A 14,025-nucleotide genomic window follows, 5' to 3' on the forward strand; every position below is an offset into this window, starting at 1 on the left:
AAGTTCAGATGTCTGTTCATGTCTTTCTGAATGAAACAACTCATTGTTAGGCTATTAAAATCTATTTTTTCCCCTATCTGATTTCATTTACAGTTATCACGTGCTTTGCATCTCCTAGGAATGCCACCAAAATCGACGACTCCTTCTCCCTGGAGATGGATGCTCTTCTCTGCAATACGTCAGGTTTCTAATAACAAGAGATAGCAACATCATTTTTGAGTGTAAATGGATGGCAACAAATCAAGCATAAGGCTGAAGCTGCCCTTGGTTACTTACTAAAGAGAATTTCTTGACTATGAGATATGAAGGTCTTCACCTGTCATTACTCCAGGGTTTCATTCTTGTACTTCTCCCTCCAACTCTCACATCCAGTAACTGTTGCCCACAACTCAAGTCTTCTGAGAGCTCATCTTTTCAGCCCGATTTCTTCTTTATTCTCCTTCTTCGTGAAAAGATTCAAAATTATTTTGTTTATGAAGTGAAACGAATTAGACGTGCCCCCAGGGGAAAGGCTGCTGGGTTCTAGAAGGAACCTGTTGGGGACCGGCTTTGGAGGTGAGCACGGCCAGCATTGGGGTGGTGGTCACAGGCTGCTGCTCTTCTCTGGAACGTTAAAGTGCTTGGTTTCTTTCCCCAGATCAGTGCTAAGACAGGATCCCAGCACAAGAAAGACACGGACCTGTTAGAGCAGGTCCAGAGGAGGGCCATGAAAATGGTGATAGGGCTGGAACAGCTCTGCTATGGAGAAAGGCTGGGAGAGTTGGGGTTATTCAGCCTGGAGAAGAGAAGGCTCTGGGGAGACCTTACTGTGGCCTTTCAATATATAAATGGGGCTTCTAAGAAAGACAGAGAGAGACTTTTTACCAGGGCCTGTAGTGACAGGACAAGGGGCAACGGTTTTCAACTGAAAGAGAGTAGGTTTAGATTGGACATAAGGAAGAACTTTTTTACGATGAGGGCGGTGAGACACTGGAGCAGGTTGCCCAGAGAAGTTGTGGATGCTCCATCATGGGAAGTGTTCAAGGTCAGGTTGGATGGGGCTTTGAGCAACCTGATCTAGTTGAAGATGTCCCTGCCCATGGCAGGGGGGTCGGACTAGGTGATCTTCAAAGGTCCCTTCCAACCCAAACCATTCTGTGATTCCATGACAGCTCTGATGCAGACGTGAGAAGTGCCCCCAGCATTTTGGACAAGCAGTGGACGGCAGCTAGCTTTGCCCACCTAACGCAACTCTCACGTCCCTCTCTGCCCACAGGAGACTGATCATCTCCACCCAACACCTGCCTTCAGCTGGTGACACAAGGAGCATCCTTAGGACCAACACCAGCAGCAAACACAGCCAGCTTATCTGTAAGCAGTGGGATTAGCTCCTTTATGATAAATACTTTAAATCACAAGTAGAGATGGCCGCCCCACAGAGGAGCGCACCGCAGTGACATGTCGGTAGGGTGGCCAGGAACACAGTGATACTGGCAGCAGAGATGGCCAAAACCCGGTCCCTTCAGTGGCAGAGCAATGACAAAGCTCTCATTCCTGTCCTGTGAAGGAGGCAAAACGCACTTACAAAATTAAATCACCTCTCCATCAGCACATACAAGAGAAAAAAACGTAGTGACAGATAACACATAACTCATCGTGCCTTGACCTGCGGGAACGTTTCAAGCAGTAGCACAATTTTCCTCCCAGCTAAACAAAGATTTATTGGATACTATAAGCTCAATGGAGAAACCACGTTTTCCAAAGACTCTGAAAACCTACAGTAGGTAAAATATCCCCCCGGGGAGCTCAGCTCCGAGCCACAATGACCCACAGGGCCTGCTCCGGCAGCGTGCCACCCCAAAGAGGTGCTGAGCGTAGAGCTGGTGGCACTACGTGCTGGCCAGAACAAGGACCACAGGGACATCTTCCCCATGCACCGCAATGCTGCGGCACCACCAGCTCATCACCAGGAGCCCAACCTTGGGCCCTGCCACAAAAGCTTCCTTTTTTCCCCAACATGAGGATTACAGCTCCTTCTCGGCCCCACGCGAAGCGACCACGGGGATTCAAAGGGCTTTACATGACGAGGCTGTTGACAAAAGCGTTTATCGCAAAAAGACCCAGAGATGGCAATTCCTGCAAGGAAACGAGCACTTCTCAACATCAGCAGAAACTATGGGGTGGGGGACGGGGGAAGGACCGGTGCGGGAAAGGGGAGGGGAAGGAAAAAAAAGGCCGTAACACTAAAGAGTCTTTCAGGACTCATTTATTTGAGCAGTGCCAAGCCAGCTCACTGATGCAATATTTTCTTCCTGCACTCTGAGCCAGGGCTTTGGGATCTAATAAATCATCGCTGGCCGCAGAGACATTAAAATTCTAGCCCAGTACTGCAATAGATGAAATGAGGCCGAATGCCAGCAAGCACAGGGAGAGGGAAAGGCAGGCACACGCACTTTAAAATAAGTATACGAATGCGTTTGCATATAAGCAACTCCTGATTTCGGTTTCAGACGAGGCTAAATCTAACGCGAACAGAATAACAAAACAGATTAACGAGCCAGAGCTCTACCGCGCCACTTTGGGAAAGCTGATCCCCATTAAACTAAAACTAAGATGTTAGGTATAAAGCACAGTAGAAAAATAGAGTCGGTAATTTACAGATCTGGTACAAACCAGGGGATTATTTCTGAAGCTTATACAAGTCTTTTACGACCCCATACCAGATCACGTTTCTCTATGTACAGACCTCGCACGGACTGTGTACGGTGTAAAAAATAATTGTGCACCAGGAGAGGAGAAAAATTCAATATTTAATCTACGAACATGTTTCCAGAAGTCAAGCTACAAAATTTTAATTTATTACCTTCAGACTACAAAAATATAACACGTATCTAACCACTCACTCGCTGTGCCAGACAAAAAAAAGAAAGGGGAAGGGGGGCAGGAAAAGCAGCAAATATTAAGGGTTTTCAGTGGATCATGAGGCAGTATTGGAGCTTATTTTCAACCATTTAATTGAAGCACCTGGGGATTTAAGAGGTATTGAATGTGTGGTGTGCGAGTATGCACAGAGAAAAACAAGCGAGGATGTGAATTTGAACTGCAATTGGCAGAAAAAATACGCAGAAAAAACCATTTATTTTAGACTCGGTGAAATTTTAACTTACAGCTGAGAGAATCCGAGCAGGCGTGGGGTTTCAGTGCTACGAGACATTTTCGTGTTGTTTTATTAAGAACCCCCATCTCAAATCCGCACAATGACAAAGTCACACTCCAGCTCCACGGCGCCCGCGGCAGAGGCTCCCAAAGCGCTCTGCAGAGAATCACCGACCCATTTAGCGACCGCTGACGGACTTCTGCCAGCCGATGCTGATGCTCTTCACCTCCAGAAGGAAGGATTTTAAAACCTTATCTAATATTTTTTCCGCAATTGCTACCATTGGAAGAGAGACACCATGGCTTTGTGAAAGGAGGTGTGCTAGACTGGAAACAAGGGGAGGGAGGTCCCTAAAATAACCTCTCGGTAGAGGGGCTTCCTCGTAGGAACACCACCCACATCAGCAGCTTTCTCAACAGAGCAAACTGGACATCCAGAGATAGTTATGGGGAGGGAGGAAATAATTATGGGGCTTTGGAAAGCAACGAGGACGAAATAAGTTCAAGATCTGATGTACGGCAAATCAAGCGTGACTTGGCAACGTGACCTAGAGGCAAGGAGAACCGAACTGCCGCAGACACGATACCGGGACGGCCAACGTGATCTCTGACTGCCTATACAGAGGCTCCTTGTCGTTCAGCAGCAAAGTAAAATATAGGAAAACATATGGAAGTAAAGGGAACATATAGAAAAAGAAGTTATAAATGGTGTAAAACAATACAATCATGGCTAAAACAAAGAAAAAGAAGATGGCGTAGAAACACGCTATAAATTAACAAAGCCACCAAAAAAAGAGTTTCATTCTATGATATCCAGAGACTAAGAAATAAGACAAGGAAAAAAATTACGTTCACCAATTTTAATACTGAATATACATTTTAAAAGCCGAAATCACGGTTAGAATTTGTCTACACGCTATGCAAGACAGAGCTTTGGTAGAGCTCATGCTTAAAAATAAAGCTTATTTCTTCCCCGAGTGAGTGAAGAATTTCAGATTATGTGCCAATACTCTACAGAAGTAACCGACACACAAGAAAATTCTCCGTTCACCTTTTATTTTCTTTAAACGAAGGAGTACTTCCCCCTTCAAAACATGTTTCCAAGGCCATCTCTTTTTTTGCACCTATGGGTTTTTTTCTTCTCTGCCTTATACACATTTTCTCCAGCCCTCTTCAGCCCTCGTCATTTAATCTTTTTATTTCTTCTCCACTACGGGGAAAAACAAAATCAATACTGTAGCCAAGAAATGAGGCAGAGCATAAACCAGTTCCACATACCAACCGAGCACATAGGATTAAAAGGCATACAATGGGGTCATTCAGGAAAACATAACGTAAGTTTTGTTTGCTTTTAAGATCTGAGACTATTCTGTTTGTTTACAACGCAGGGAAACTCAAAAGCGTGTAAAACCTTATGCAAACAGTTAGAGAACAAGGGGCGAAGGATGTTCCCCGAAGTTTCTATGAAACTCCTCGGAAGGTTGACGTCAGTTGGACCCATCTCCAAGCTAGCTGAGCCTACAAGCATCTGTAATGAGATGTTATGAATTATTTTCTTCAAAGGAGCTTTACTATGCCTCCATTTCTAACACTAAAAAGAAAGAAAGTCTTTTGTCTTGAAAAACAGGTATATGGCACCCAAACTTCTGTGCACCAAGACCTATTTTGCACAGTAACCTGTGTCCATCCATAGGTGAGTGCAGTGGGGTGACCTCCATGTCCATCGTCCAACGGTGCTGCTGTTGGCAGGAGAACCACCCAAATACAGCCTACAGCCATCGCGCACACTCATAAATAACCCTAATCTCACCCCAAACCTCTCTGCTTCTTTCTCCCTCGCTCCCCAAATAAGAAAACTTGTCCCTCGTTTCCTTAGGGGTTTTATGCTTTTTATGACTTTGAGAAAGTCCATGGGTTAATTTATTACAAAGATGGTGAATTAGCCGCCGTTGATCAACCAGAGCGCTGGAACTCAAACAGCTTCCAACACTGAGAAATTCAGCAAGTTGTTTGGTAGTATTCCTGTGCAAAAATTATGCATTTAAACATAAAAATAACAAGAGTCTACACAAGTCAGAGCTCATTCTTCTCCCAGTCAAGTATGATTTTCCTGTCTGCTCTATACACACCAATTAATAAACATGAAGAAACGCCAGAGGAAAAATATTCACTGTACCCACTTCATACATTTTTAATCACCCTGAAGTCACTTCAACACCCTGAACACAGTTTAAAATTCCTGTCTTACAGAACCGGTAAGCAATGGATCACCTAATTAACTCCAGAAATGGCATTTCCCGATCAATGGAAGGGGTAGACATGCATGCAGATCTTACAAGCACAAGGAAAGGTAAGGAGGAGAGCACCCCAACCCTGCCTGCTTCAGCACCAAAGCCATTTGCCTCGCGTTCCTCGGCACTCCCCGCAAATGTGCTGAGGAATGCCAAAAAGAAAGGAAAAAAAGTCTAATTTATCCTCTTCGCACACAGCAGTTCTGAAAGAACTTGGTTTTCTTGGCCAAAGAACTAATCTGTTATCAAAGGCCCAGTCTTTCCAGAGAATAATACAGCAAAATTTTAATTTTAAGTTAATAAGAAAGGCTGAAATCAAGCCTAGAATTATCTTTGTCCCACAAAGAGGATTAAAAGCTGACTGTAGAAATCCTATCGGAACATCCTTCCGTCTTCTACAAAATTGGAGGCTACCGGCTTTCAACATACCAATAAATTAAATGGACAGTCAAGTGTACATCAGGTCAGTCCTCACACGTGCAGTTGTGTCTGAGGTTCAGCAACAAATACAAATGATACAGATTAGGATAAAAACACAGGTGAGAATCCCACTCCTCCCGTCCTGCCAACAAAACCAACGAGCGGAGGGCGGACGATGCCGATTCCCCCGGTTAATCATTATGTCCGAACAAATGTTGCGGTTTCACCTTGGGGAAAAAAAAATGACAAAACTTGGGAGTTTGCAATTTGGGAGTGCAGCAAACAGCCCGGCTCAGGGACGCATCCCGCCCCTCTGGAGCGCGCAGAGGTCCCACGCGGGGAACCCAAATCACGGGTGGGAGAGTTTGACGTGCCGGAGGAAGCACTGGAGTTTTCCACATCCGAAAAGGATGGAGTTGGGCTCACTCAACGTGCAATAGCAGAGATGTGGAGGGTCCTAGAGGAAACCCATCCTCAGCAACCACTGCCGATCAGCCTAGTGAATTTGACTGCATTTCTGTTCTCCACCTTTCTACAAAGATTTAGACAGAATTAGACTATGATGTCTGTAGGATTTTTGCTTCACTTGTGCAGCCTGCCAGCGGGGGTCACAAATGTAAGAGCATCAGCTCGCACAAACCCTTAATCCTTTCAGGAATCCCTCCGAAAGATCTCCAAGATTTCAGGCACACAAGAAAAATATCAGACCGATGCCTTTCCACCAACATAAAAAGACGGTAATTAGCATGTTGCCTCGCATATTTGCCTACCAGCCACACCCCCTCTCTATCACAAAATCTTGTAACTATAACCGCATGTGTGCATTACACCGTAAATTAAAATCACATTACTGTCATATATTTTTCTCAGTGCTCTCAAAAATCCCACAGAGAGCTAGCCACTTGAAGAAGCAGGAAAATCAATTAAATTGGAAAGCAAATGAACCCAGACCTTGCAGACAGTGTAAAAAAGGTTGACAAGTGACACAAGGAGACACCACGCTTTTCTACATACAAATGGCAAAGCTCTTAGCCAGGACTTCTCCTTAAATCGTCAGAAATAAGACTGTTTTATGCTTTAAAATGAAGAAGACACATTTGTTACTTGAGCAAGAACATCCTGTATCTTGCAGCAAGATCACAGATGAATTGTAAATGTGATTCAAAGTCTTCCTTGCTTTAGACTACTCCTCTGCTTCCCCAAAATACTTTGGTGAATCTTGTGCAGGATAAAACTTGCCGAGCAGCTACCCTTGAATATTTATTTCACATTCGTGTGCTGCAGAGGCTCCCTAAAAGCCCCTCTGGGCAGTCTAGGTTAATCCACTTTGGAAATGCAGCTAAACAGAACCCAGTCGCACAAAGCCCTTTTATCAAAAGGCATCAGGTTCCTCCTGGTGAAATGAGTCCAGCTCTCCCGGACCCGCGCAGGTGTTTGCCAGCTGGGCCGGGCTGACAGGCTGCAAGAGAGAAGGAAAAATAGCTGGGATGGAGTGAAAGACTCCAGGGAACGAGCAATGCAAGAAGGAGAAGGACCAGAAGAGCAGCAGAGGGGCTTGACTGATAATCTCTCCCAAAAAGCCAGGGAAGGGGGTGACGGAGGGTGTTACCTTCCAGCCCTCTCCGAGATGAAAAACAAGTGGAGAAGCAGCAGAAGATCCACGGCAGAAACCTGAATGCAGGATGGAAACAAATCATTAGCAAAAGAGAAAAAATGAATTAGTAAAAGAGGCAAGGTTCATTAGCAAAAAGACAAGGAAATTCCTGCTGCAAAGACACGGGAAGGCTGGGAGCCTCGCTTGACAAACCAGGAAAAGCCCTGGGAGAAGGAATGAGGGTATCCGTCATGTTCAGATACTGCCATTGGGATTCCCAGGCCTGATGTGCAATGGAGGTGGAAGAGCAGAGAGTTCCCGGGCTGTATCTGGCCAGATTTAAGGACATTAGGCACTGCCTCCTATAAGGATAAATCGTCTCAGACAGGGTGACGCTGATCGTAAGACGTTTTTGGTGAAATCTGTTGAGAGTTGCAGGTTGGAGATGAGGACCCACCGAGCAGCATGGCTGGAGAAGTGAACTCCTTAGAGATCTGCAGCAGTGGGGCTGCTCGTGGCTAACTGACTACCGACAGAACAAGCGCGTTAGATATCAGAACTCTGAACGCATGTTTTTATCTATCAAAACCAGAGGATTAGGCAATTTGAATACTGCCACCCAACAAAAGCTTCTTGATGACAGCAGCTCACATACATACCCCGTGATCTACCGGTTCCTGAAAGAAACACAGATTCGGTTGTCTTCTCTACACTCTTTATGAGGGCAGGACCCTGCTTCTCGAGGACTCCTTGCCGTTGCTTTCTGCCATGCTGTCCTTGGCTGCCACCAAGCTGCATATCCCTGACTCTTTCCTGAGCAAGACCAAAGCGGTGGGAAGATCAGTGACCTATGTGGCTTCGGACCAAGTGTCCTCACTAGTCCAAACAACCTTGATCTCATGGCCTTGAGGACAGACTGCAGTGATGGCCACAGGCTGCAGAGATTAGATGAGAGCCAAAACCCTTGTGTTTGAGAAATGACTGGCTCAGCTGGCCTTCAGTGGGCAAGGTGTCCACATTTTACGTGTGATGGGAGTATTCAGCCCAGAAAAAGAGTCACCATCCTTCCCTGCCCCACACCTCTGAAGATAGGTTTGCCTTTCCCTTCCCATCCAAGAGCCAAGCACATAACCTGGTCAAGACAGAATCTCTTTAAAATGGATTTTACCGTTTTAGAAGACCTGCAGTAAATAATTCAGGCACAAACCCCAGGGATGGGACTCAAGATCAAACGCAGACCACTTTGTGCAGATGTCCACATCTGAGTCAGCCATCAATACGCCTTTCAGTACCAGAGAGAAACGAGCACTTCTAGGACAAAACCCAACGGCTCATAAAGTAAAACAGACCACATGGGAGATGCTCTTTTCCTGTCCCTTAACATTAAAGCAGCTCAGGGGATCACACACGTCCACACTGCAGGTACCTAAAATTGGGCAAAACAATTCCGAATCTGGGTGACCAGGAGAGACCCCAGGCAGGGTCAAAGGGTGCGTGCACCAGATAGAAAAGTACCGGCACTTCCACAGCAGGATTTAGGACTAGTACAAGGAGTTTGAAGGAAAACAGTGTGAATTTTTGTCAGAGAGCAAGTGGAAGGTTGGATGTGGGAAAAGGTGGAGGGGGACAACCATCTGGAATAGTATCATCAGTAATCTGTGGCCAAAGAAGGAACAGAAGAGAATATATCCATATTTTTTAGTGATTTTTCTGAATGGATAAAGAGTGAGCAACTAGAAAAACAGAACTTGTCCTGTTCCTTTTAAAATTTCAAATAATCTACTGAATAAAAGCATTTTTTCCTTTACCTTCAGTAATTACGGGGCGGGGGGGGGAATAGAAATATTGCTTCACTGCACATAGAACCTAAACGGGGCTGTTTGTCCAAAGCAAACCAAGGGCTTCCATCAGCAAAAATTGAGCTGGAGAACGTCTCTTCTGAGCATGGAAGCTCCGGAGCGGGTTGCTGTGGCGGCAGGACCTGGAAAGTGTCGTGCACTAGAGCGGTGTGACACAAACTCTTTGGAGATTTACTAACCAGCTTCACATCTTCGGGCTCTTGGATTTTATTATTTAGTAATAACTACAACGAATACAGAGTCAGTCTACCGAAGGTTCATGAATCACAGCATCTTATCAGCATATTAATCAGCTTCTGGTAGGGAAAATGAGAATAGTGTGAGCTATAACAAACACTTTTATAGTTTCACACTTGAAGTCAAACAAGCTACAGGAGAGACTGATTCTTCATCCCTGATTCCACACCAACGAGCTCATCCGTTTGCTGCAGGGCCGGTGCCTTAGCAAAAGTAGACGCAAGAAAAGGGAAAGGATAACGCGGCAAAGGAAAACCAGGCGGTTCAGCAGCTTACATTGGGGGCAGGTAAAGTGAATTCTACAAATAATAAAAAAGCAAATGAGAGGCCTTAAATACATTTTAAAGTTAACCTCAATTAAAACGACAGCTTACATGAAGATCCAAGTTAATTACAGTCAGTTTTAATTAAATAGTAAACAACACTCAACCACCGTTTGCCGGTGATGTTCTAAAATACGTCGAATTAGCGAAGTGGAAGCAGTCACCAGCCGAGCACCAGGAACCAGGACTTGCTGGAGCACAAACCCGGCGCTGGGCAGACGTAGCTCCGTCTGCAGCGAGAATATTCTCTCCGTGTCGCCTCAGCTGAGCTCAACAGCCAACTCCTTCAACAGCGAGAAAGCACTGCTAGCAGAAAACGCGCGAGGCTTATTCCACTCTTTCAGTTTAGGAGGAAAACGGGAAGGAGGTTGCAATCCAACAGATCTGGGGGCCTTAAGGACCCCGAAAAATAAGACGTACTAACTACATGAGAAACCACCTTTGCTTAATAAATCTATCAGTTCAAATATGGGGAATGTTTCGATAAACACTTCTCTTACGAATTTAACACTTTTTAACACTTTTTAAACACTTTTTTAAACACTTTCTTTTTTTTAATTTTTAACAGAATCATAGAATCATAGAATCATAGAATCATTGAGGTTGGAAAAGACCTCTAAGATCATCGAGTCCAACCGTCAACCCAACACCACCATGTCCACTAAACATGTCCCTAAGTGCCTCATCTACACGTCTTTTAAATACCTCCAGGGATGGTGACTCAACCACTTCCCTGGGCAGCCTGGTCCAATGTTTAACCACTCTTTCAGTAAAGACATTTTTCCTCACGTCCAATCTAAACCTCCCCTGGCACAACTTGAGGCCATTTCCTCTCGTCCTGTCACTAGTTACTTGGGAGACAGGACTTTGACTTTGTTTCACCTAATAACTCTATTTTTAAAATTCCTTTTTTAAACTTAATTATAATTTCCCATAAAAATTCATCTAATTCAGACCACACTTTAAAAGTCATTTAGGAAATAACTGTCCTTCACACTTCCTTTAAGGAAGATCAAAATGGAAAAATTAACAATCTGAATAAACGTATGGTACATCAAGTACTTGAATATGTGCCAAGGATTTCCCATTCTCCCTAACACACGAGCAGCCAATTTGGTACAAAAATTGTTATTTATCTTGAAATGGACCTCTCTCCCTAGCCCACCAGGTACGGTAAACAACAAAGAAGTGAGAATGAGAAGAAAATCAGATTAAAACCAATTATTTCAACCGAAAGCAATCTATTCTATATAAAGCATTCACATTTACCACTAAAAAACCACAAGAGCATAGAATTCAACCTGCCAGTATCCTGATTACCATCCTTGTTTTCCTTCTGCATATATCCTGCCTGAGTTATATTCCACAAGGTCAGAAATTAATGGTTCATGCATGATCTTGAAAGACAAAAATTTAAGTAATACACGTGCTGTACTAGATTTGGGGTAAAAAGACCTGAACTCTAAAGCAAACCGAGAACATAGCCCAAGGCTAACAAACTTTACCTCAACTTTATTACACTTCAGGTTTTTTTATTTCTCTTTCTTGCCTAATATAAATGGCATTTTTTTCAGCACCCTCCACTATTGCAAAAAGGTGAGATTAAAAAAAATATATATCTTATACCGTATAAATTCTATATTGTATGCCAAATTAGATCTCAAATCAAAATTTTGGGACAGATGTCGTACACGCTGTCTCATGAAGTGATCGTGGGAATGGTTTGCTGACACGCTATTTCAAATGAGGGGCTCCGAGCAAACTCCTCCAGTCAGCTGCCGATCAGGACCGAGACACTCGTTAAGCCCCAAAGCTGTAACGAGCTCCCAGGACCATGGAAGGGGTTTGCACACGCGATGGCAGTCAACATCCCCTCCAGATCTACCACGTCATATGCTTCAGCGGTTATTTTCAAAGCAATTTGAGAAGGAAGGATCTACAAACTCCTTAACTTCATGCTTCTCCTGTGAAAAGTCTATTTTGTTTGTCTCTATGAGTTTAAATATCCTCCAGAATAGCTTGTGGCTACATTAGGAACTGATACGTAGCTAAATGATGCAAGTTAAAGCAATGGAAATGAAGTCTAAGCATAGAAAGCAAGAATTAGGTAGAGAGAGCCTGGCACTTGTAATGCAGGACACGTGGCAGCCTTCTTTTAATAACCGTCGAGACCACCCTCAGGAGTTGCCTGTCTTTTCCATACAAAGGATAAAATCTAAATTTTCTCCCCCTCTTTCGCAATATAACTTTAGGTCTTTCATTAAATATTCAAACAAATTCATATTTAAAAGGTTTCGTAATGCTATTTGCCTAGCAAAGACAATAGCTCTTCGTTTAAACACTTTTTAACCTATTATGTATTTTGGGACTTCACTGTAAGAATTCAGCCCGCTGACTCCTTACCTTACACCTGCGCAATGGAAAAACCAAGCGCTAAGACGATAAAATTCCCGCTTCGGTGTCCTACGTTCAACCAGTCACTTGAATCTTCACTTCTTTGCTTTTCCATTGGCATAACTAAGGACCTTGTTCTATTTTTTCTAGTCTGATCTGCCTCCAACTTTTTTCTCCAAGGTCATCCTGCACATCTGCCGCTGATTTCTCTTCATTCACCACGAACTCTGGAAGACAAATGCCTGAAGTCCGATGGTTTGAGGTGAAACCAGTCTCGTGGGGGCCGCCTCGCCATGCCGCCAGAGCTGGCACAAGCTGGCCGAGGCAGACAATAGCTTTAGATATTTAAGTGCACGCTATAATCTTCATGGTGATTAACCAGGTTATTTTAGAAGGCTACATCCTATTAATGTCGCCATTTAACTTATTCAGAATGCAGTCATGTAGAATTCATTCATCTAAACAGGAAATCACCCTCCAAAATTCACCTTCCAGAAAGGTCAGGGTACAAACCCTATCCAATCTACACCTCAATATTTACATAAAATTGTCTTATCAAGTGCCAGAAAGCAGCTTCCAAAACATTCAGGATTGTATGAAAGCAGATATGGAAAAAATCTACATTGCATGGATATTAAGGTGGAGCTCTGAGCACATACCGAAAAAAAAAAAGGCAGAGTGGGAGAGAAGCAGACTCTTGTCCAAACCATCCTTGTGCTGGAAAGCACAAAATTGCTGTTATTTCTAGTGTAGGAAAATAACTGTGCACTTACGAGCTCATTCTATCACCCAAGCACTGCTGGAGTCTGCAGTCCTCTTACAATGGTGATATTTTTGAAGAGACTATTATTCACAGAGATTTTTTTTCCCCCCAAGCCCCTAGTGCTTTGTGAGACCGAAGTTCCCCCGAGCTACAGTGTCTCCAACAAAGCAGCATGCACAAATTTGACAGGGAAATAGAAAGGGTGAAAAAAAATGGGGCAAAACACCTTTGAGGAACTCTCCGCTCCACAGAGCATCAGACAGGTCTCCTCGCAGCAACGCAGCCAGCCCTACTGATCTACCAGCTGAAGCAGCTACCAACGTCAGTGAGGGTATTTTGTAAATGAAGTCGCTAAGAGTATTTGACGTTCATTTCCATTTGCCGTTGACCACTTTCCCCCACAAAAGCACGTTCCCAAGCAATTTCACACATTAGGTAAAAGTCAACATATACAACTGGCAATGCAAATAGAAAGAAGGAAGTCTTAACACAATATGACACTTAATGGCTAATTATATTCAACAAAATGTTAGCAGACGGTGTCTTCCAAGGCTGATTTTGTAAGGTGCTTGTACAAGATCAACAAGATCAACTATACACCAACTGCTGGTAAACATAACCCACGGGGAAAACCACGGATGCACCTAAGCTGAGCTTTTCTTTTTCCAAAGCACTGTTTCTCTCTGAGCTAAATTCTGTCCATATCAGTACACTTTAGTTCCCCACTAGTTACATAATTATGGTAAACATATTTCAGTGCCTTTTTCAAGTATTAAAGATGACATTTTTAGACAACTCAGTTCTAAAGATGGTCAAACAGACATCAGGCTTGCTTGTTAACCCAACCAAAGCAGAACTTGAAAACAAAAAAATCAGTCAATAACATAGCTTAAATCACCACCTATAACAATAACCGCATGTTCTCCAAATAACGGGCTCTCGCTTGGGGGATCCTCGTTTCTACGGCAGGATTATTCCGGCACGTGCACCCAAGTCGCTCAGTTCAGCT

General features: G+C 43.9%; 1 protein-coding gene across 4 annotated transcripts in view; it reads right to left on the bottom strand.

Moving 5' to 3' along the window:
- The window catches only part of FAM168A (family with sequence similarity 168 member A), a 220,615-nt gene that overhangs the window by 93,228 nt on the left and 113,362 nt on the right, over window positions 1–14,025 (bottom strand). The gene's annotated exons all lie outside the window — the stretch shown is intronic.

This window comes from Aptenodytes patagonicus, chromosome 1 (genome assembly GCF_965638725.1).
Source record: "Aptenodytes patagonicus chromosome 1, bAptPat1.pri.cur, whole genome shotgun sequence".
Classification (NCBI taxonomy): domain Eukaryota; kingdom Metazoa; phylum Chordata; class Aves; order Sphenisciformes; family Spheniscidae; genus Aptenodytes; species Aptenodytes patagonicus.